Raw genomic sequence first — 24,040 nt, 5'->3', positions numbered from 1 at the left:
GAAAAGGAGCAGTATAGCTGTCTTTATTTAGAAAGAACATGACTGTGTTTGTAGAACGTCTTAAGAAATGTAGAAAAAAAGAGCCTCAGAATAAGTGAGTTTAGTAAGATTATAGGACGCGAGGACAATGTATACACAAATTAATTATCCAGCTTGGTCTCCAGTCCAGACCAGAAGGGATAAGCTCCTTTCTCTCTACTTCTGCCCACTGAGAACAATCAGGACCTTGTAAATAACAGAAAGGGAAACTAAGAGAACTTTGAAATATGGTAAAAAGAAGTCATGTTGGCTTGGAACCCTGGGACTGGAGGAACAATACAACAGCGGGCTGTTTCCTGACCCCCTTCTTCACCCAACAAAACCAAGTGCCCCGGGCCTGGTGTTCCCCAACCCTCAAGCCATAACACGAGGCAGACCCATTCTTCTTCCGGATTCTACAGTGGGATTCCCAACTGTAATGCCAGGTGAGTCCAGAAGCACCAGCAAGGGGGATCAATCAGGAGCCCACCCTTAAAAATGGCTAAGGAGCATTCTTGAAACAGAAAGGGAAGGATAAAAGAAGGAATATTGGAAGATCAGGAAGGAAGAAAGAAAACAGAAATAGGAGAAAAAATGGCTACATAAAATAGGCTCTCCTCCTCATGAGTTTTAGAAATTACATTCAATGATCAAAACACAAATCATCCACTATTCTAAACAATCAAACTTAAGTGCAGGGAAGTCAAAAAGGCTTAAATGAAGGTAAAATATCCATACTTCACCCCAAGTGGTAAAATGATGAAACCAGCAGATCGCAATGAGTCGCATATGTATATTTTAATGCCTGGAGGAAACTATACAGGAGAATAAGAAAACTATACCCCAAATACACTCAAATACACTATAGATAAATCAATGTGAAATCCTAAAAAATTTTAAGTAATCTAGAAGAAGGCATGAAAAGGAAAAAGAGAAGAAATAAACAGGAAACAAACTATACAATGGCAGAGCTAATCCCTAGTATATAACCATTTTCCTTTAAGGTAAATGGGCTAAACATACCTCAGAAAAGGGCAGGAACTAACTGAGTGAATAAAAAACCCCAAACCCTCTCTAAACCCGAGACACTCATCTCAAATTCAACACTGGTAAACTGACATAAAAGGATGGAACATGATATACCATGGAATCACTGTTTAAAAGCCGTGGTGATTATACAAATACCAAATTAAGTAGATTTCAGGGCACAGAAAATCACTAGAGATGAAGAGGGATATATAAAAGAGGAATATTGCATGGTAATTAAAGGACCAATCCACTGGGAAGACATAGCGATCCTAAATGTACACTCGCCAAACAACATAGCCTCCAAATATATAGTGCAAAAACAACAGATTTGAAAATCCTAAGTTATGCTAGGAGACTTCAGCGTCCCCTTCTCAGACACCGATAGAACCACCCAGGAAAAAATCAGCAAGGATATATGAAGAATAACACTACCAACACGATGTGCCGGCAGATTCAGCGTCAGAGCTGAATGCTTACTGTGTCCTCACGGGGCAGAAGGGGCAAGGTGGCCATCTGGGGTCTCTTTAAGGACACCACTCCCGTTCATGAGGGCTCCACCCTCATGACATAATCACCTCCCCAAAATCTCCCCTCCTTATGCCATCCCATGGTGAGCAAAGATTTCGACATATGAATTTTGGGCATTCATATGTTGGACACAGACATTTAGTCCGTTAAAATCCTGCTGACTTCAGAAGGGCAAGGGAATGTCGTTAACAACTCGTATGTTAAAACTGACAACTTACAGGGGTGGCCTGGGTGGCTCAGTCGGTTGGGCATCTGACTTCGGCTCAGGTCATGATCTCGCGGTCCGTGAGTTTGAGCCCCGCGTCGGGCTCTGGGCTGACAGCTCAGAGCCTGCAGCCTGTTTCGGATTCTGTGTCTCCCTCTCTCTCTGACCCTCCCCCGTTCATGCTCTGTCTCTCTCTGCCTCAAAAATAAACGTTAACAAAAATTAAAAAAAAAAAATCGACAACTTACATGAAATGGACCAATTCCCTGAATAGTGCAAACTACCACAATTCATCCAATATGAAACAGGTAATTTGGTTTTGTAACTGTGAAGGGAATTGAGTTTATAATTTAAAATGTCTTGAAAGAAGGAGCCTTCAGGCCCAGCTGGTTTAACTGGAGAATTCTAGTAAACATTGTATAAACCAATTCTACACGTTCATTTCCAGGAAACACAAGAGGAAGCATTTTCCACCTCATTCTATGAGGCTGATACCAAGTGTAGACAAAGACAGTTTAGAAAAAGAAAAGTCGCAAACCAGTATTCCTCATGGACAGAGATGCAAAGATTCTTGACAAGTATTAGCAGACAGAATTGATCACCATTTAAGAATTACACACCATAACCAAGTGGGATTTATTCTAGATATGCAAGCCTGGTTCATATTTAAAAAGCAGTCACTGTAATCCACCATGGTGACCTGCTAGAGAAGAAAAATCATATGACCATATCAATTGACGTGGAAAAATCTTTTGACAAAATTTACCTCTGCCCCTCCTCTGCTCACGCTTACACACTCTCTCTCAAAAAAAAAATAGATAAATAAAATTTTAAAAATAATGAAAAAGCCAACCCCCCCAAGTTATATACTAAATAACTTCACTTAAATAATATTCTTGAAATAAGATTATGGAGATGGAGAACTGATACTGGTTGTTGAGTGTGAGGGTTGGGGAGGGGAGGTAGTTGTGGTTATAAAAGAGTAACACAAAAGGGGCGCCTGGTTGGCTCAGTGGGTGGAGCATGTAACTGATGGTCTCAGGATGGTGAGTTCAAGTCCCACATTGGGGGTAGAGATCGCTTAAAAATAAAACCTTTTTAAGAAAAGGGCAACACAAAGGAATCCTTGTGCTGATAAAATTGCTTTGTCCTTTGAGTGCGGTGAGGGTTACACAAACCTACACATGTGATAAAACGGCAAGGACGTGCACGTGCACGCACATGTGCACACTCACGCATGCACACACATGCACGTGCACCCACACACAAACAAGCGAGTACAAGTAAAACTGAGGAGATCTCAGTCAAATTGGTGAGTTGTATCTCTGTCAATATCCTGGTTGTAGTATCGTAACTACAGTTTTGCAAGATGTCACCATTGAAGAAAACTGGGTGAAGGGTAGAAAGAATCCCTGTTTTATTTCTTACAGCTGCACACATATCTACAATGATCTCTAAACAAAGAACTTAATTTTAAAAACCAACTGTTTTTCATTTTATTACCAATGAATGATGGGAAATTGTGCTAGAATAATAATTATATTTACGGTGACATCAAGATATGAAATAAAAATGAATCTGACAAAAGTGTGCAAGATGTGTGCCCTGAAAGCTACAAAACGTTGCTGAGAAAGATTTTTAAAACATCTAAATAGGGGCACCTGGGCGGCTCAGTTGGTTGAGCATTCAACTCTTGATTTTGGCTCAGGCCATGATCCCTGGGTCGTGGGATCAAGCCCCATGTCAGGCTCTGTGCTGAGCGTGTAGCCTGCTTAAGATTCTCTCTCTCTCTCTCTCTCTCTCTCTCTCTCTCTCTCCCTCTCTCTCTCTCTCTGTGTGTCTTCCCAAGTCCATCTCTCTCTAAAATAAAAAAAGAAATCTAAATAGAGCAGAGAGATATCATGTCAATTGGTTGGAAGATTCAACATTATTATGGTGTCACTTTTCCCAAATTGTACAGATTCAATGGAATCCTTACCAAAATCTCAGAAAACTCTTTTGTGGTAATGGTTATCCCAATCCTGAAGTTTGTGTGGAAATGGAAAGGTCTAGAATAGCCAAAACAATTTTGAAAAAGAAGAATTTGGATGACTTCCATTACCCGATTTCAAGACTTACCACAGTCATCAAGACAGTGGGGAACTGGCATAAAGGACAGACACAGAAATGTGTAGAATAGAAGAGAGAGTCCAGAAATAGACCCATGGGGTCTGCGTTTCTTCAACATTACAAAATGCAATTTAATCGGAAAATAATAACATTTTCAGAAAACGCAGTTATAACAAGTGGATACCCTCCCACACACAAATGAACCTGAACACTTTCATCATATATAAAAATTAACTCAAAATGGATCATAGACCTAAATTTAATAGTTAAAACTACAAAATGAGAAGAAAATCTTCACGACCTTGGGATCGACGATAGGGTAGCAAAAGAATGATCCATAAAACTAAAAAAGTTGGAAAACTGGACTCCAAAATTAAAAACCATTGCTTTTCAAAAGACAGAGTTAAGATAATGAAAGCATGCCACAGCCTGGGAGTAAATATTTACAACACAGAGCTCTGACAGAGGATTAGTATCCAAAATATATAAAGACTGTTTCAATTCAAAAATAAAAAGACAAACAAACAAGAGGCATAGGTTCTAGTTAAGCATACACTTCTATGACCTGTAAGTTGCACTCTTAGGTATTTTCCCAAGAGACATGCCATCAAAAAAAGATAGGCAAATAGCAAATTAAAAAAATGAAAGTTACTCAATATCATTAGTTATTAGGAACAGTGTATTAAAAATATGAGATACACAACCACTGAAATGTCTAGAAAGACTGGCAATACAAAGTGTCGGAGATGGTAGGGGTCAAGTGCAATCCACCCTCAGACGTTGCTGGTTGCAGTGGAGGATGATATAACAACTTTGTAAAAGAGTTTGGCAGTTGCTTGTAAAGTTAGCCATACATATACGACCTAGTAATTGTATTCCTAGGTATTTCCCTCAGATAAATGAAAACATAAGTTCACACAAAGACTTAAATACAAAAGTCCGTGTCAGCTTTATTCATCATAACGCAAAACTAGATGCAACCCAAGTGTCCATCAACCAAGGAATGGTAAACACGCTGTGGCATACTCATGCAATGGAAAAGAAGGGGCGTGGTTACACATGACAGCATGCGTGAATCTCAGAATAATTAATTGGTGTGAAAGAAGTCAGACACAAGACAACACCTACTGCATGGGTCCGTTTATACGGAATTCTAGAGAAACATTATAGCAATACAAAGCAGATCAGAGTTTGTGCCAGGGGCCAGAGGATGGGAGAGGAGATTGGCTATAAAGGGGCGTGCTGGTGTGCTACATCGTAATTGCGGTCATGTGTTACACGTTGTGTACAATTGTCCCAAATCATTAAATAGTACACTTTACATTGATTAATATTACTATATGTAAGCTTTACCTCAGTAAACCTGATATAATTAATGATCTCTAATTAAAGGCATTTGAGCTACCAAGGTAGTGAAGAAGGATGGGCAGTCTCAATGAAGGAGGAAATCTAGAATCGACAGGCACCCGTAGGGCCCGAGGTAGCATGGAACTGCCCGAGGAAGACAAGGGGTTGACAGTCCTCCTGCTGCAGACAGACACACACATACACACACACTCACAGTACAATGTGGTGAGTGCCAGTCAAAGCATGTGGCGTGCATGAGAACCGCATACCCTAATTAGCAGTAGGATTTTTCAATTTTTGTTTTAAATTTTTTGTTAATGTTTATTTATTTTCGAGACAGGGAGAGACAGAGCATGAACAGGGGAGGGGCAGAGAGAGAGGGAGACACAGAATCCGAAGCAGGCTCCAGGCTCTGAGCTGTCAGCACAGAGCCTGATGCGGGGCTCGAACTCATGGACCGTGAGATCATGAGCTGAGCCGAGGTCAGGCACTCAATGAACTGAACCACCCAGGCGCCCCTCAATTTATATTTTATAGCAACCTTGTTGAGTATAATTTCCATTCCATAAAACACTTCTGTAAATTGGATGTGTTTTAGTCTATTTGTTCAATTGTGCAACCATCACCACAATCCATTTTTTGAAAACTTCCATCACTCTAAGAATTTTCCTCATTGCTTTTTGCAGACTGCTGTTCCTCCAAACCCCAGCCTTGGGCAACCACCGACCTCCTTTTATGCCTCAGTATTTTGCCTTTTTTAGAAATTTCACATAAATGGGATCACATAATATGTCATCTTTTGTATCTGGCTTTTTTCATTTTAGCATAATGTCTTTGAGATTCACCCATATTGTTGTACGTTTCAGTGGTTGGTTCATTTTTTTTTTTTTTTTTTTTTGGATGGTATCCCATTGAATACCACATTATCCCCTGACCAGTTAATGGGCATTTAGATTTTTCCAGGTTGGGGCTATTTGAATAATGCTGCTCTGAAATGCTGGTCCAAATCTTTGTGTGGACATATGCTTTCATTTCTCGTGTCCAGATCCAGGAGAGCGATGGCCGAGTGCACTGGAGGGTGTGTCCAACCTTTACAGAAGCTAACAACATGGTTTGCAAAGTGGCTGCACCACGTCACATTCCCACCATCGCCCTCTGAGGGTTCCAGTCTCTCCACGTTGACGTAGTGGAAATTCTTCAATCCTGACCATCCTGGTAGGTAGCTGGGGAAAGCTTGCTGTAGGGTTAACATGCACGTCTGTAGCGATTAGTGATGTGACGCATTTTCCACGTGCTTACTGGCACATATTATCTTTGGCGAAGCATCTACTCAACTCCTGTGCCCATGCTTTCATTGGGTTGTTTTTTCTCTTATGTCTGGCTCTAAGACTTCTTTATAAATTCTGAATACAAGTCCTTTATCAATGCATGAGTCACACCTACTTTCTTCCTGTCCCTGGCTTGTCTTTTCATTTTCTTCATAGAGTGTCTTGAAGAGGAAACTTCAATTGGAATTCCAATTACATTTTTTTTCCTGGTTTGAATCCTGCTACCAGCTTTTTGCCTAGTCTGAGATCACGAAGACTTTTTTTGTGCTTTTCTCTGTCGATGTTATAGTTTTAGCTCTTTATATTCAGCCAATTGTGTGTGGTATGAAGTAAAGGTCCAGCTTAAATCTTTTGCATATGGACATTTAGTTATTTTAGCACAATTTGTAGAAAAGACCATCCTTTCCCTCACCGAATTCCCATGGTACTTGTGTTGAAAGTCAATAGACCACATATTGTGTGGATCTGTTTCTGGACACTCTATCTCGTTCCACTGATCTATGATATGTCGGCTCTGGCTCCAATACCACACTATCTTGATTACTGTAGCTTTAAGTAAGTTTTGAAATCAGGTAATGTAAGTCCTCCCACTTTGTGTTCTTTTTTATTAATTGGTTAATTCATTTGAGAGAGAGACAGAGGGAGGGAGAGGGGCAGAGGGAGAGAGAAAGAGAATCTATGCGCAGCACAGAGCCTGATTCCGGGCTCGATCCTGTGATCCTGGGATCAAGAGTTGAATGCTCAACTGACTGAGCAACTCAGGCGCCCACAAAGAACTTTGTTCTTTTTTAATATTATTGTATTTATTCAAGATTCTTTGCACATTCATGTACACTCTAGAACGAGAATGCCAATTTCTATGGAAAAAAATAAGCCTGCTGGTACTTTGGTAGAGATTGCATTGAATCAATAGATCAATTCAAGAAGAACAGAACTCTTACTGCGAGTCTTTCAACCGATGAACTTGACATAAGACTTTATTTTCTCTCAGCAAAGTTCTGTCGTTTTCAGTGCGCTTGTCTTGTGCTTCTCTTTTTTTTTTTTTTTTTTTTTCAACGTTTTTATTTATTTTTGGGACAGAGAGAGACAGAGCATGAATGGGGGAGGGGCAGAGAGAGAGGAAGACACAGAATCGGAAACAGGCTCCAGGCTCCGAGCCATCAGCCCAGAGCCTGACGCGGGGCTCGAACTCACGGACCACGAGATCGTGACCTGGCTGAAGTCGGACGCTTAACCGACTGCGCCACCCAGGCGCCCCTTGTGCTTCTTTTGTTAAGTGTATTCTTCAATATTTTATTGTACAGAAGTGCAGCTGATTTTGTATATTGATTTTATATCCTGAAACCTTGGTAAACTTACTTATTACTTCTAGATCTAGTGACATTTCCTAGGGCTTCTACGTAAACTTTAATGTTTTCTGTCAATAACGATAATTTGACACCTTTCTACCCAATATGTATACTGTTAATATTTCCCCCACTTTATTGCCATGGTTACATGTTGAGCTCATTCACAATTTAATCTTACAGTCTCGTGTCAGCTGTAGGATTTTTATAGACACCCTCTGTGAGGTGCTGGCAATTTCTTGTGTGTCCGAGTTAGTTGAGAATTTTTACCACGGAAGAGTATTTGATTTCGTTAAATGCTTTGTGTCCACTGGAATGATCGTATGTATTCACCCTTTATCTGTTAGTATGGTAGTTTGCATTAATTGATTTTCAGATGCTAACCCAACCTGTATCCTTACAAGGTTATACACCACTTGGCCAATCAAATTTCCTTACTTGATATGGGTCCGTTTAGATCATCTCTTTCTTCTTGAATCAGTGTTGACTATGTCTTTTTAGTAATGTGTCCATTTCATTCTGGTTTGGGGGTTTGTTTACACACAATTGCTTATAGTATAAATCCAGAATCTGTTAAATGTCTTTAGAGTCGGGGGTGACATTACTTTTACAAATCTTGATTTGGGAATTGGTATCTTCTCTCTTGTTTTCTTATTCAGTCTACCTAAGGGCTTATTATTTTGTTGATCTTTTCAAGAAAACATTTGTTTTATTGATTTTCTGTATTGATCTTCTATTGTTTTCATTGATACCTGAGTTAATCTGCATGATTGCCAATTTCCATATGTTGTGCTTTCATTTTCATTCAGTTCGAGATATTTTTAATTTGGTTTGTGACTTCTCCTTTGATCCGTGAATCATTTAAAAGATATAGTATAGGGGCGCCTGGGTGGCGCAGTCGGTTAAGCGTCCGACTTCAGCCAGGTCACGATCTCACGGTCCGTGAGTTCGAGCCCCGCGTCGGGCTCTGGGCTGATGGCTCAGAGCCTGGAGCCTGTTTCCGATTCTGTGTCTCCCTCTCTCTCTGCCCCCGCCCCCCGTTCATGCTCTGTCTCTCTCTGTCCCAAAAATAAATAAACGTTGAAAAAAAAAAAAAATTTAAAAAAATAAAAAAAAAAAAAAAGATATAGTATAACTTCCAAATATTAAACCCTTTTCCGCATTCATTTTTCTGGCTGATTGCCAATTTAACTCTATTTTGGTCATAAAACATCCTTTATGTGATTCTGAGTCTTTAAAATTTAGTGGTAGTTGTGTGGTAAGCTGCTGGTCCCCCTAAAGATACCCAGGTCCTAATCTGTGGAATCTATAAATGGAAACAGAGTCTCGGTGCATGTGATTAAATTAAGCATCTGAGGGTATCCTGGACAACACAGTCACACGAGTCCTCGTGAAATGAGGACACAGAAGAAGAGGTGATGTGAATGGACACAGACACCCAAGCGAGGCAGGCCCCAGCTGAGGCATCCAGTGGCCACAGGAAAACGGAAGTCGTGCAGATAGATTCTTCCCTAGAGCCTCTGGAGGAAGCATGGCCTCCAGACATACTGACTTCAGACCTCGGGCCCCCAGAACAGAATAAACCTCTGGTGTTTTAGGCTTTGGCATTCATGGCAACCTCTTACAACAGCCACAGGAAACCAACACAACTTGCTTTTTGACCTGGCAGGGGGACCCTCCCACAGGATGTTCCCGTGGTCTTGAGAGGAATGTGTATCCTGCTGCTTTGAGGGGAGGGGTGTTTCACAGACGTCCATTAGGTCAGTTGGTTGATAGTGTCGTTCAAGCTTTCTGTGTCCTTCCTGGTTTAAAATTTTTTGTTGACATTTATTAATTTTTGAGAGACAGAGGGAGACAGCACGTGAGCAGGGGAGGGGCAGAGAGAGAGAGACAGACAGACAGACAGACACAGAATCCAAAGCAGGCTCCACGCTCTGAGCTGTCAGCACAGAGCCCCATGAAGGGCTCGAACTCGTGAACTGTGAGATCATGACCTGAGCCGAAGTCGGAGCTTAACCGACTGAGCCACCCAGGCGCCCCTGTGTCTTTCCTGATTTTATTGGAATCTTCAACTCTAATTGTTGAATTGGCTATTTTCTCCTCTCAATTCTATCAATTCCTGTGTCTTGCATTTTGGGACCCTATTGTTAGATGCATTTATACTTAATAATTGTTATATCTTTCTGATGTTTTTACTTCTTACTTTTTTTTTTTTTTTTGGTTTTCTAGTATATCTTTTTTTTTTTTTTAATTTTTTTTTTCAACGTTTATTTATTTTTGGGACAGAGAGAGACAGAGCATGAACGGGGGAGGGGCAGAGAGAGAGGAAGACACAGAATCGGAAACAGGCTCCAGGCTCTGAGCCATCAGCCCAGAGCCCGACGCGGGGCTCGAACTCACGGACCGCGAGATCGTGACCTGGCTGAAGTCGGACGCTTAACCGACTGCGCCACCCAGGCGCCCCTAGTATTTCTTATTTCAAAATCTATTTTGTCTGATTTTGGGGTAGCCACCTCAGTCCTCCTCGGCCACTGTCTGTACGCACGTATGGGATCATTTAAAAAAAATTTTTTTTAATGTTTTATTATTTATTTTTGAGAGAGAGACAGAGAGAGACAGAAAGCAAGCGGGGGTGGGGGACGGGGGACAGAGAGAGAGGGAGACACAGAATCCGAAGCAGGCTCCGGGCTCCGAGCTGTCGGCACAGAGCCTGACTCGGGGCTGGAAGTCACGAACCGTGAGATCATGACCCGAACCGAAGTTGGATGCTTAACCGACCGAGACACCCAGGAGCCCTAGGATCATTTTTTTATTATCCATTTATTTAGTTCTATGAACCTAGAACATGTCTCTCACAGCCTTGAGCTGGACCTTGCTGACCTGCCTGACGCACTCTGCTGAACACGCTCTGGCAGAGAAACAGGTCTCAGTCCCCGCTGTTTCTCAGACGCTTCCCCCCTGCCTTGATTCCCCATGCCCCGTGTCCTTCCTGCTTCTTTGTCCAGAGCAACACTGCTGTCTCATCCTGGGAGGTAGTGGTAGGGGGGTGTGGAGGGTGAGGAAGAGCATCCCGGGGTCTAAATGCTCCCCACACAGACGCTAGCCGTCCGATCTGTGGACCCAGCCCGGCCCCACACACGGTACATCAGACCCCTGAGCCGTTCAGACTCTACCCAGAAAGTGATTTTCTGCCTATTGGCATTGTCCTGTCCAGGCACCATAGGTTGAAAATGGGTTTCCCTTTCTAAATCAGTTACCAAACTATTCTCTGTGTTCTTAGCTCGCGAAAATCTGTCGAAACCCCTTGTTTTTCCATCACCTTCTGCACACGGCTTCCACCGCGGGGTCAAAATGGCTGCTGGAGCTCTAGCCGCCACATCTGTGCCACATTCAGCAAGGAAGAGAAGGACACGGGGGAGGGCCCACGCTCTTTATAGAGACGTCTCTGGAGGCCCCACCTGACACGCTGCTCTGCTCTAACTGCCCGGGGCCTGGCCACACGGCCGCACTGAAACGCAGTGAGGAGTGGGGTCTTTATTCAAGACAACTCGTGGTTTTCAACCGGAAGCTGGGAGTCTACTGCCAAAGAAACAGTGGACAGGGACTGGGGGACTTCTCTCCGTCTGTCACACTCAGGATGACAGCAGTTTTGAAAAACTAACTCAGCACCTAACGAGCATGGCTCTTCATTGGAGTCTGCACACGGGGGCCAACAGAGGCGAGTGGCACCTACAGAGTACACGTTTTTGGTGCTTAGTGAATTTTTGTCAAAAGGGTGAACGAATTTGAATTAAACCACCGGCCTGAGGAGAAGGCCGGTTTCCTGTGTTTACTATAACCCGGGACAAGTGATCACATCCGGTATTTTCCTGTATCGAGTTCATCGGCAAATAGAAAATATCACCCTGCCTCTGACATTCCGTCTTCCGTCTTCCGTCTTGCTGCCATATTGTATTTGACCCCCTAGTCAGTGCCAAGGGCAAAGACTGGAGAGACCAGACAGAGAAATAGCTAGAAGTATTTGTTTGACTCACACACACCCACGAAGCCTCCCCCAGTGCAGAACCAGTGATAAAATAAGCACTAGCCGACCAGCCCTTGTCTTTGACCTTGAACCAGAAGCCATGGATCTCATGTCTGGCATTTTTCAAAGAGGTCGAAGCAGCTCTGTTTAAAAGAGCTGCCTGCCGTGGGATAAATAATCATTTTTATTACAGGGACTTAGCGGTGAGCCTGAGAGCAAAGTTCTTCATGAGCAGAGCACGGGGAGAATGCACGAACGTTCCGTGCGCCACAGCGCACACGATACCGCTGAGAGACAACGGTGGTTCTCGAGTTACCGTAAAGATGTGAGAGCTTAGTAAGTTACCTCCAGTGTTCCTAAAATCCTTCTCTTTGAATTAAATCTTTGAGAGAGAGAGAGAGAGAGGAGAGAATCTTAAGCCCACCCCACTCAGCGTGGAGCCCGAGACGGAGCTCAGTCCCATGATCCTGAGGTCATGATCTGAGCAGAAAGCAAGAGTCAGATGCTCAACCGACTGAACCACCCAGGCGCCCCGCCCTTCCCTTTGAAGAGAAGAAGAGGAGAGGAGAGGAGAGGAGGGACTGGACGGGGAAGGTAGTTTGTTTAACCCACAGAGGCATGTTCGTGTGTGCCCGTGCAACTTTTCTTTACGCTTGCCATAAAGATCAAAACAAAGACCCTTTATTCGTTCTGAAAATGCCTGTTACACAGGAGTACTGTTAGGAGCTCACGATCTGGTGGTGGTAAGAGAGGCAGTTAGCAAGTAAGCAGTAAGTAGCCAGTAAATACCGCTGGAGTGGTGAGTGGGGTGGCTACGGGGAAGGCGGGGGCCTCTCTGGGGAAAGCACCTTCCATCAGAGACCTGATGCTTGATCACAAGCTGGTCACACAGAGTGAATGTAGAGAGGGGGCAGGGTGAGTTCCAGGCCGACGGGTACCCACGGCAGAGGCTGCTGGGACCGGGGTGAAGCCGGCGGGACAGGTGGCAGAGCTGGGACCTCTGTCCCAGTCTGAGACCAGAGAGGGGGCTGGGGCCACCTCGAGGACAGACTTGCTGGCCCCGGGAAGGAGCCTGGGCTGCACACCAGGTAGTGGCAGTGACGGGTGGAGAGGGCGAATGTTTACTCCGCCGACACTGCCCACGGCTCCTGGAGGTGGAACGAGCTTTGCGAGCGAGGCAGGGCTGCTGCGGTAGTTGAGGCCAGAGATGACGGCGGCTTTGATGAGTAGCTGCAAGATAGAAAGATGTGGAAAGAAAATACATCCTGGCGGGGGGCCAAGAGCATTTGGCCGTAGCGACGAAAGTGTTTGCGGCAGAACCGTCATTTAAGGCTGGATTTGTTCTCCTGTTTGTTACCCGAAAGCCGCTTTGGGAAACCACCCTGTAGAAGGAAGGAGAGAGATGACGCGGGCCATAGTGTCCAAGGTAGGGGGGATTGGCTTTAGCATTCAGAGCCATATCCCTTACCTAACAGACGAGACAAAATGATCATTTTAGGAAGTATGACTTCTCGTGACTCGGTAACACGTTACAGAAAATGACTGTAACTCAGAAGTACCGACTCCGGACCCAGGAGCCCAGTGTTGGTTAATAAATGCGAGTGCGTGAGTGACCTTCAGGGCCTTCCAGAACATGAGGTCTCCGGCGGGCATCTCCCCTCTTGACCTCGCGACATTTGCAGATGCCAGACAGGAGAGGTGGGAGGCGGGTGGATCCATGTGGTGTGCAGAAACTTCTGTCCCTCAAGTGGCAAAAACAGAGCGTGCACAACGGATCCTGCAAACATGAGAACGGTCACAAACATTTACTGAACACCGACTATTCGTTTACCCAAATCTCCTGCTTGGACTAGCGGACATAAACATAGGCAGCTAATGGTGTCACGAAGGGCAAAGGACAAGTCTTGAAGCGAGAGGACTACGTTGTCAGCGGCACATGAAAATTAGACCATTTATATATTAGTCACACTTGCTTTGCACACCGAACAAGATTGACAACTGTTCTAGACTGAATATTTGTGTCCCTCCAAAATTCACACGCTGAAACCTAATCTCCAAGGTGACGGTATTAAAAGAGGGGGGCCTGAGAGGTGGTCACAGGGGATAATGGCCCTCGAGAAAGGCACCCCAGAGACCCCCCTCGCCCCTTCTGCCACGGAAGGACTCCAAGAGGAGAAAGCAGAGAGCTGTCCGTGAGCCCAGAAGCCAGGTCTCCCCACACACCGAATCTGCCGGCACCTTGATCTTGGACTTCCCAGCCCCCAGAACAGAAAGACGTAAATGTCTGTTGTTCATAAGCTACCCAGTCTGTGTTATTCTGTTAGAACTGCCTGAATTGACGAAGACAGCCATCATTCAAGAGCAGAGAAAAGGCTAATCGTGTGGTTCAAACCGAATGCAAAGGCTGTAGGGATCTTGGTCACCTCCAAGGAGGAGGAAGGTGTGGAAAGGGACACTGGGTTGGGGGACATGTGGTGTGACATGTGGCTAACTCTAAAAGGAAGTGGATGATGGTTTTTTTTCCAAAGAAAGGAAAAATGTTACTAAACAGAAATGTATGAAAATAAACACTAAGGAGACGGCTTCGTCTATGTCACCCTTAGAACCAGAAACTGCACCTGGATCCTGCCCCTTTAAATTCCAATCTCCCCACAGAAGATAGAATTCCAGACTCTTCCGTCATTCCGGCGGGGGTCTGTCTGGCATGGATTACGGGGCATGTGTCCTGAGGACTGGCTGCACCCAGTAAGAAAACTGTTATGGGCTGAGATGTGTCCCCCCAGATTCATAGGTTGGAGTCCTGACCTCAGAATGTGGCTGTATTTGGAGAGAGCTCTTGGGGTTTTTTTTTTTTTCAGCTTTATTGAGATGTAATTGACCTAGGACATTGTGACAATTTAAGACATACAACATGCAAATTGAATACATTTACGTATCGCAGTACGATTACCATCACAGCGCTAACCTTCATCACATCGCAGAATTACCGTTCCTTTTTTGTGCTGAGAACGTTTAAGGTCTACTCTCTTAGCAACTTGGAAGCATAGAATGAAGTATTGTTAGCTGGAATCACAATGCTGTGCATTCGATCCTCAGAAGGTGTTCGTTCACCTTCCAAGTGGGAGCTGGTGCCCTTTTACCCGTCTCCCCACTTCCCCCACCCCCAGCTCCTGGTAACCATCATTCTGCCCTCCATTTCTACAAGTTTGGCTTTTTTAGATCCTGTGCATGAGACGTGACATGCAGTATTCGTCATTCTCCGTCTGATGTACTTCGCGTAGCATTATTTATGCCCACAGAGGTCCACTCCCGGGTGCCCGCAGCATTTTTCACCGTAACCCGGCTATGGAAACGCCCCAGGTGCCTGTCAGCGGGCAAATGCATAAAGCAGATGTGGTATAAATATACAATGGCGTGTTATTCGGCCACAAAGTGAAGGAGATCCTGCCGCTTGGGACATCACAAAGATAAGGTCCTTACAGAGGTAACTGAGTTAAGCTGAGGTCATTAGACCCTAACCCGGCATGACTGCCATGGCTCTTAGAAGAGGAAATTTGAGGGAGAGGGAGGCGATGTGAAGACACAGCGATTATTTGCTGACAAACAAATCGTCATGTTTCGGGAGTGTTTAGAAATATTGTAGTCCCGGAAAGTGATTCTTGGGGGGAAATATTCTGCCTTTGAAAATGTGAGGGCTCTGCACCCCTTAATAGGGCACTTCGGTGTCTCGACGGTAAAGGGCGTGAGAGCCTAGCTCCCCGGGGACAGCGTGGCCCGAGGACAGACCCTTTCACCAGTGTTGTCAGGGTTCACTGGGCCCCCAGGAATAATGACGTGAAACATGCACGCTTGTATTATTGTGCTTATTCTCTTAGAGAAAAGACAGCGAGGGCTACTCCCGACTGCCACACGGAATGGGGCTCTGTGCCTTTCTGGGGGTGGGGGGGGGCTGGGGAAGTCCCAGCTGGGGTGCAGCAGATTCACGAGCTGCCCCCCTGGCAATCTGCCCCCAGCGGGAGGACACTGTGTCTGGGCAGGCCGGGACAGGGTTCCACACAGCACAGCAGCCACGTGAGGGATGCACCCGGCGGTCCCTGGCAGCGTGGCTGGAAAAATCCACCACCGTCCTCCCCCCGCCTCACTTGCCGCTCAAGCTCCAGGTCTTGGGGGCAAGTTCCAACACTTGCTTCCCATTGAGGACACGTCAGATCCCCGCATTTGCCCAAAATCGCCCACTGGGTAATTAATGGTGCGCACAAGGATCATTTATGAGCTCGTTGTTCACAGCAATGCCTGATTGGCAAGAGACGCTGGTCCAAGAAGCCGGGTAGGGCTCTCCGTGGCCCAGAACTCGACTTCAGAGGCGAGGCTGATTCAGACTTGCATTCTGGGAGGTTTCTTTTCATACACAAGGTTTCTGCTACAAAAGGGACCGGAGGGACTGGACTCCCATGAGCTGGAGAATTCTTTGGAGTCGTAAGTCTGACACTATGTTTCCTTCTGACTTTCATCCCTGCAGATAAAGGAAGCCGGATAGGCTTCACTCAGCAAGCAAGCCGGTGGGGGAGACAGAGAAGGTGACATCGAAGTCCTAATCCTCCTGCCCAGTGCCTGGGCCATCTGAATAGGAGATGCTGGGAAATCAGGAAACCTGACTTTAAGTCCTGGCTCTGATTAAGCAGTGAATTTCCGTCCATCAGCACTGTGGTCCATCAGCCGGGTCCAGGATCGCTGCTGCGGGCTGGACGCTCGCCTCCTCCCTGCCCTTCTCCTTGACACACACACCCCCCTCAAAATGACATGCCGTGGTGCGCACGTTCAGCAAACAAATGTGACTGTCTTTCTTGCCTGGTTGATCCCATAATCAGTGATCACGGGGAACTTGGGCTCCCCAGCAAGCCCACCAGTCACGGTTGGCTCCGTCTGACCCGCTCCTCGGGGCTTGGCCGGGCTCTTTCTGGAGCTCGCTCCGTCTGCCCAGGGTGCCTGGCTGTGCGCTCCCAGGCCACGTGGCATGGTTGCTGGTCCAGGGATCACCTGCTCACCCCGCGGTTTCTCCCCGATCTCTGGCTCTGCTGCAGCTGCAGCACAAATGAGGCTCAGGGTCCCTCCTGAAGGTCCCCACCTCGGCCCCCTGGGGGTGCAGAACCCTCAGGTCTGTGTGCAACTCGCACCGGGTTCCGCCGGCCTGGCCGCACCTCAGCCCCCTGCTCTGAGGTCCCTGTGTGCCTCCACCCGGGATCTTCGGCCAAGCACTGTCCCCTGATTCCACAGAAGGGGCGCCTGGCCGAGCACCCACGTGAAGCTCGCTTTCTGCCACGTGGACTGGCCGTGGCTGGCTGCCCCTCGGAGGTGGAGGGAATACCTCTGGGAGGAAGGTTCCTGCAAAGTCCCATGTCAAAGCAGGGGCAAGTCTGCTCTGCCTCCTTCTCCCCTTCACTCCATGTTGGGCCTGTATCTTCCTCACGTTGGCCTTGGCCTTCCCTTCAAACCCCTCTCACTCTCCTCCACCTCCCCCACCCGCCCCCTCGCCAAGAGAGCCCTCCTCTCCCGCCCACTAGTGAGGGACTGCCCTGTGCCGAGCAATACTGCCTTTCTCTTTCCTCTCCATGCAGAAATGTCTACACGTCCCCAGATAACGGAAGGCCCCGGCTGAAGAGGGACAAGGTCACACCAAAGCAGGCAAGAAGCACAAGTGTATTAACATGACTTCAAAACTATGTTCTCCTGTAATTTAGAAAAGGATCACATTCTTCAGAGGGTTCAAAAAGCCTGGCACAGAGAAGATCTATAAGTTTTGCAGGTGAAACGAACCCGCATTTCATGAATTTACACACGTGGAGAGGATACGAACCCAGATCACAGGACACTGCCTGTGGTCTCTAAATACTTGTGTTCTTTGAGAAAGAACACATTCCGTGAAAATATTGTTTACCACCGTTGGCACTTTATGTTATGTTTCATTGCCAAATTACTTCTCACAACAGTCGTAATTATCCATATACCAAAGGGAAGAGGGAGCTAGTTTTTTTTTTTTTTTTAACGTTTATTTATTTTTGAGAGATTTTTCTGTCTGAGGGGGAGGGGCAGAGAGAGAGGGAGACACAGAATCCCAGGCAGGCTCCAGGCTCCGAGCCGTCAGCACAGAGCCCGACGGGGGGCTCAAACTCACGAACCATGAGATCGTGACCAGAGCCGAAGTCAGACGCTTAACCGACTGAGCCACCCAGGCGACCCCCTTTTATTTAATTTTTTTTTTAAGGAGGGAGTTAGTTTTAATGGTTGAGAAAGGACAACATTGGCGTTGACCGTACTGGTTGTAACAGGGCTGGTGGCTCCAGAATCCCGACACCGTGACAAGATGGTCGGCTCCCCTCGATCCCTGACTGCCCGAGGTGCCCCACGGGGCCACGGGTCACCCACCCGGCCTTCTTTGCAAGACTGCTGATCAGCAAGGGGGGGCAGTCTCTCCACATCTTCCTTCCTTCCTCGCTTCCACCTCGGTGTCTCGGGTCAGTCAGAGCTAACATCTATTCAAGATCGATACATAGGAAATACTGTCATTAGCTCTGTGAATCTCATGGGGCAGGAAATTTCATCCTGTCTCATGGAAACTGTGAGATACCGTCTATTGCTTTAAGCTGCTAAATTTGTAGTGATTTTCCTTTTTGTTGCAATAGAAAACCAATACGCTGGTGCTTCTTTTTTAATGGGCAGCAGAAGTGAAGACATTCATCACGTAGATCCCACACTCTACTAGGGAGAGTCGTTGGCTCCTACCCTCCTAGCCTTCTTCTCTGTGATTGCTGAAGTACAGTGGACAGGACTTAGACTCTAACAGACCCTACAGCTCCCATGGGGAGCCAAGAGGTGGGAGCCCCCGCAGGAGGGGGTATTTCCTTGGTTCAGATGACTCAGCATTGCCCTTCTACCGGACTGTAACTCTACGAAGGAGAAATTAAATTTTATTTTTTCTCTTTTTCTTCCATTCCCAGTACTATGCCAAATGATGAAAAAGAATGCGATGGATGGATGGGTGGATGAATAGATGGAAAGATGAGTGATGAATGGATAATGGGTGGATGGAGGGATGGATGGATGGAAGGATGGAAGGATAGGTGATGGATGGATGGGTGGAAAGATGGATGGATGGATGGATGGATGGATAGATGGGTAGATGATGGATGGATAAGTGGATGGCTGAGTAGACGGATGAATGGTTGGTAAGTGGATATATCAATTTGTTGTTAGTCTCTTATGACCTTGGGCCTATTTTAGGGCCTAGACTTAAACCTTGTCTCTATAATAAAGCACCCACCTTTGCACCACAGTCCACCAACTTGTGGGCCCTGCTTTGTCCTTGTCAAAGGACAAAGGTCCAAGGTCCAAGGTTGCCACTGGCCTGCCTGGATCACTGTGCCTTCCCTATTCCTGGGTCTTGGACCCCACCATCTGCTGAATGTCTTACCTCCTGGAGCCTTGGCTGCCACCAGTTGTGATCTTACAAACGTCTTCCATTGATGACATTGGAGCCTGGCTGCTAACTGCGGTCTTCTGAATGCCCTCTGTTGTTGACCCAAGTTCTGCTCCTCCTCCCCACTTAGAGCTCTGCTGTCTCCAGGGTCCCCCCTCCCCTGGCCTGGCCTATTTACATTCCTCCCTGACAGGTGCTATAAAACATAGTCTCATCAGGCACGGAACATGTCATCTGGGATATTGTAAAATCCCATATGGTTACTATTTTGGGGAATACAATCTCAGAAACACGAGAAAGGCAGCCACCCATGGGTTTCGACAGAGGCAGGAAAAAGTGGTCATGGCTCCCATGCTCGGTTCCCCCATGCTCCCTTGCACAGGGGAGGGACAGAGGGCAGACACTGACGAGGGAAATTGCTGCAGCAGAGTATGTGCCCCTTGAGTTTGGTTGACCCACCTGATTTCCTCCTCTGACAAAGCGAGGGGCTCTTTGGCGGCTCGGACAACTGCCCGGGTGGTTGTGAAGTGGAAGGGTGAGTGTAGGACACCGTCTCAGAGCAGGAGGGTGTCATGAACTCCTTGGTCCCCTGCTCTCCCCCGACTGTTGTCTCAGAGGGTGGGAGCCCCGAGCGTGTCCCTGGGCGGCACCTGCCAAAACCAAATCGAAGCAAAATTTGAGCGGAGGAGGCCTGAAATGGGTTTCCTTCCATACCTTGCTGTGAGGTGCTGCAAAAGTTCTCACAACTATGGGGTTGTCACAAGGACGTTGTAGTCCTTTAAACATTCTTTTTTGAATGTTAAAGAATTATTAGTGAAAAATATGATTTTAAGCCCAAGACTAATTCACTTTTTAGGACAGAGCCACTTACCAAAGGTCTAGCCACCATTTTTGCGCACCGGGGTGTTTTAGGGGCTTTTTCTCAATTATTCCTCATGACGACCCTATGGGTGTAGTGCTGTGGCTGTCCCCATTTTACCAGTGAGGACACTCACTGAGGTCACACAGCTCATGAGCGGCAAAGCCAGGGTCCAAGCTGAGGCTGAGTCCAAAGTATCTTGGCTGACGCTCACTGTGTTGCCTCCAATATCTATCTCGTTCAAGATGCAGCCAGGAAGGAACCACTGAAGGTTGAACCGAGGAGTCAACAGGCTCTCCAGCACGCAGTCAGTCCGCAAGGTGCTTGCGAGAACTTCCCGGTCTCAGGTCGATCTCCAGCGCCACCCCGGGGAGGCGTGGCAGAGGCACGGGCACCAGAAAGGCAGGTGCCAGGTTTGGGTTTATCAGAGCTGGCATCACCTTGCCATTCTACCGTTGCTTAGTCTTGTGAACACAAGGACGCCGCGTAACCTCTCTTGCCTCTGTTTCTCCTCCATAAAATGGGAGCGACGGCAAAACCCCTAAACCTCATACGGCGGTCGTCAAGACTCAGTTTGCGTCAAGGACTGAAGCCAAGGCCTGACACATGAGAACAGAGTGGTGTTTCGCTGTCACCGTCCTGGCGGCCAGCGCTGGCTTCGCTGGAGAAGAAGAAGGTGCCCTGATGGTCAGGACCCACAGGAAATAGCCCTGGACAGCTGATCTGAACAGGGACCTCGGACCACCTGTGTGTCACGGCCGAGCTCGGGGCTGGAGGCGGACGCCGACCGTGGCTGTGGGTGCAGGTGACAGCACGGGAACTGCGACGGCATCACTGCCTGAGAAACAGTCGGGCAGCCTTGTCGGTAAGCCCCGCCCCCCCGGTCTCCTCGATCACAGATCCCCGAAGGACCCGCCGAAGCCCGCTGTCCACGAGACGGGGGCTGTCTTCATAGCAAGGCTCTCCAGGATAAACCCACGACGTGGGAGCGTGCTCCCAGCTCGTCCGCCTTGGAGCTCTCGTGGCGCTTGCGCCGGAGGTGACGCGGTCGCAGCGTGGGGCAAGGACCTGCAGGATCTGAACAGCAAGTCACAAAGGCGGCTTTGATGTGGTCTGCTCTGGCCAGAGCTGCCCGGCTGCCTCCCCGACAGAGTATCAACAGCACCATCTGCACACGCCCGAGCCCATCGTGTCATTCTCGCCTTGGGAGTGAAACATAGCTGACGGAACATTCTGGAAACGCTGCCAGAGAGTGACGAAAGATGTTAATTTAACTATTAAAACTCAACAAAGGGGCCCCCTTGTTAACAAAGAACAATTTCAGACAGGAAAGGAGCTAAGAAAACGCCGTCCAAACTCTGGTGTGGAAGGCAACAGCCGTAAGGGGTGTCTTAGAGGGAGCTGTCCCTCCCCCACCCCTGGTGGAATTAACCTGAAAGCTGGCAACAGTCAGGCAATGCCTTACATCCCCAACCCGTACACTGCGGCCCCTGGAGAAGCTGTCCCTCCCGGGGAAGGAACCGAGGCCGGGCTGTCGGTTCTGACTTGTTCCCCCAGCACCCGTGGGGAGCCTGTGTGCGCCCCACACTTTGGTTCTTTCTCCTCTGTGCTCCCACGCAGATCGGTGGTGGACACGAGCCGAGGGGTGCTCCGTTGGGCGTGCGCTGCTCAGGTCTGGTCCTCTCGGGGCTCTGTCCCACTGGGGCCTGGGCATCTGCCCACTGGCTCTGAGCTCAGGCCCTCCTCTGCACCATCACAGAGCTAGCTTCGGGGGATTCTAGGGAAGATTCTGCAGGAAAAGCGAATGCAAACTGGTGTTTACGTGCAACGGGTAGCACCGTGCGTGGCAAACGCTGCTGTTGTTGCGATTAGACACGGCCGTCGAAACTTCCAGAAAACCATTCCATCCTTCTGGCCAGTGCAGCTCTGGGGAGAGAGGATCGTGAGCATTCTGTGGGTACCATTGCCATTCTGTTCCTTGGCCTGGTCCCAACAGGGCACTGACTGCTGTCATTAGTTCAGCGAAATGTTTACGGAGCGCCCGGCACAGCATGGAAATTACACTTTGGTGTTTTAGACGAGACTCTGCGATGGTACAAATCTGACATTTAAGAAACTCTAAATTCCGTTTTCTCACTGGAGACTTTAATTAAGTAACCGTCTTGCTGATTGCTCTGCGGATGATTCTCACTGTCTCTGTAACAGCCCCGGATAACAGTCGTAGACGGGGGGGATAAATCTCTCTTATGTGGGTATTGCCTTGTCAACCAAACATTAACTCAAATAACAGATGGGCTCCAAGATGTGATACTGACAAAATAAGGAGGTTTGATCCCGTTTGGGTGGAGGGGGGAAAGAGAAAGGCATTTCTCTTCACTTCTGGATGCCTCAGCGTAAACCAAACAGTTCAGTTTTAGGAAACCGTAGATCCTGGCTTCATGAAGTCTGCAGACTGCAGATGTGGAGGGAGATGAGGGGTTGGCAGGAGGCCTTTTAGGAATGCAGCTATGGGGTGCCTGGGGGGCTCAGTCAGTTAAGCACCCGACTCTTGGTTTCTGCTCAGGTCACGATCTCACAGTTCTGTGGGTTCGAGCCCTGTGTCGGGCTCTGCGTCGGCAGCGGGGAGCCTGCTTGGGATTCTCTCTCTCCCTCTCTCTCTCTGCCCCTCCCTCACTCACGCTGTCTCTGTCTCTCCCCCCAAAATAAATAAATACACTTGAAGAAAATTAAAAAAGAAATGCCGCTACGGTCTTGATTAAGGATCTGAGTTTTTAAAAAGCGACGAGATGTTCCTACACCTGCTGAGAGAAGGAAATGAAGTCAGGATTCCACCTCTCTGAACGTGGGATGGTTTCTCCAATGTGCACCCTGGGCTCCCTGCCTCCTTATTCTCCTTGACTAGTCCAATAGCTTGTCCTGTGCACAAGCTTTCCCTTGTGCGTGTTCTTCACCTTTGTTGTTAACCTTCTTTAGGTCACAGGTGAATCTTCTGAAAATTCAGTGCAAAACAGGAAGCCTCCCCCCAGCAAGATGAACAAACACACATGGGGATCGGCTGGAGCCTCGAAGAGCCGCTTACCTTATGTGTTTTCCTCCTTTCCAACCTCGATCGTCCCGTGAGCCGTCCCCCAGCTCTGCTCCCAGGTGGCCAGGAGCAGGGCAGGCTGAGGCTGAGGCTGAGCGTGATGCGGGCCCTGCAAGGTGGGGGGTGGACAGGTGTTTCCTCAAGAAACAGAGCCAGTAGGACATATGTCCATAGAGGGAAAGAGATTTATCTTCAGAAGTTGGCTGACATGAATACGAAGGCTGGCGAGTCCCAAACTGGTAGGGAGGAGACCCGGAAAGGACCAAAGCTGCAGTGGCAGTCTGCCGGCAGAATGTTCCCTCTTGCTCTGGGGATGTCCGTCTTTGTTCTCTTCAGGCCTTCACCTGCTTAGATGGGGCCCACCCACACTTTGGAGGGAAATCTGTTCTACTCAAATTCCACCAATTTAGATGTTCTTCTCATCCAAAAAAGTCCTCTCAGAAATGTCCCGGGTTGTGCTTGACCCCATCCGAGCCCCACGACCCAGCCACGTTGACATGTAAAATTAACTCTCACAAGGGGGCCGTGGGCTGGGGATCAGGTGCGTCAGAACCCGTCGGTGGCAGATCAAGCTACCCTGCCCGTGTTTTCTTTCCCCGCCCTGGCCTCTACCCCTTGGTCTCCGCGTCCTTTGCCTGGTTAACTTGTCTTCCCCCTCGTGGCTCTCGCTCCCTTGTGACCAAGAGGC

This window comes from Herpailurus yagouaroundi, unplaced genomic scaffold (assembly GCF_014898765.1).
Source record: "Herpailurus yagouaroundi ecotype Mexico unplaced genomic scaffold, PumYag 199, whole genome shotgun sequence".
Classification (NCBI taxonomy): domain Eukaryota; kingdom Metazoa; phylum Chordata; class Mammalia; order Carnivora; family Felidae; genus Herpailurus; species Herpailurus yagouaroundi.
This window is presented reverse-complemented; position numbering follows the sequence as displayed.